We start from the raw sequence: 917 nt of genomic DNA on the forward strand, positions 1-917 counted from the left end.
GGCGTGCTAAGACTGCTTCCGGAACTGCAAACGGCGTTGGGAGCGGTGTATCAACTGTGGAGGAGAATTTTTAGGAGACCATGTACAGTAAGTGTTGTATTCTCCAACAGTTTATTGAACGTAACTTCTTCTACAGGACAATAGCTGGCTGTACACTAAGTGTAGACGTCCGTCTATCCAGCCGGAGATGTGGTTCCTCTCGGTCGGCTGGTACTTCGATCGGCGGTGCAGTACAGCGGCTTCGGTGATATCTTCTCGGAGACTCTGCTATAGCGGTTGCCATTAGCAGCGGACGAAGACTGGTCTGCCTTCGACCGGCCGGGCCTATATAGTGAGCTGGAGCCAATAGAAACCTGGCGTAGGAATCCGTGGCCGGATATGTCGCGGCGACCTCTGCAAGGTAAGGTTCCTATTAATCGACTGGAATCTTCGGCGTGTTTACCTGATGTCTTCGCCTGTTTGGCTGTTGGTTTGTTTCCCTCATAGCGTGGCTGTTATGCGATGCTGCCTACCATTTAGGGGAACCCGATGGCAGACAGTGCAGTAAGTACACTGATGATGATGATGAGTCCCATACTTTACAGAGCGTAGGGGAGCGACGCGGGAGACCGCGCCGCCTTACTAGGCAAGGTCCTAGTGGAGGTGGTTTGCCATTGCCTCCCTCCGACCGTAATGGGGATGAAAGATGATGATGATGATGAAAACTACACAACAACACCCAGTCATCTCGAGGCAGCAAAAATCCTTGAACCCGCCGGGAATCGACCCGGGACCCCGTACTCGGGAAGCGATAACGCTAATGCGAGACCACGAGCTGCAGACAGTAAGTACACTACTGGCCATTAAAATTGCTACACCACGAAGATGACGTGCTACAGAATCGAAATTTAACCAACAGGAAGAAGGTGCTGTGATAT

The sequence above is a fragment of the Schistocerca cancellata genome, chromosome 12 (genome assembly GCF_023864275.1).
Source record: "Schistocerca cancellata isolate TAMUIC-IGC-003103 chromosome 12, iqSchCanc2.1, whole genome shotgun sequence".
Lineage (NCBI taxonomy): Eukaryota > Metazoa > Arthropoda > Insecta > Orthoptera > Acrididae > Schistocerca > Schistocerca cancellata.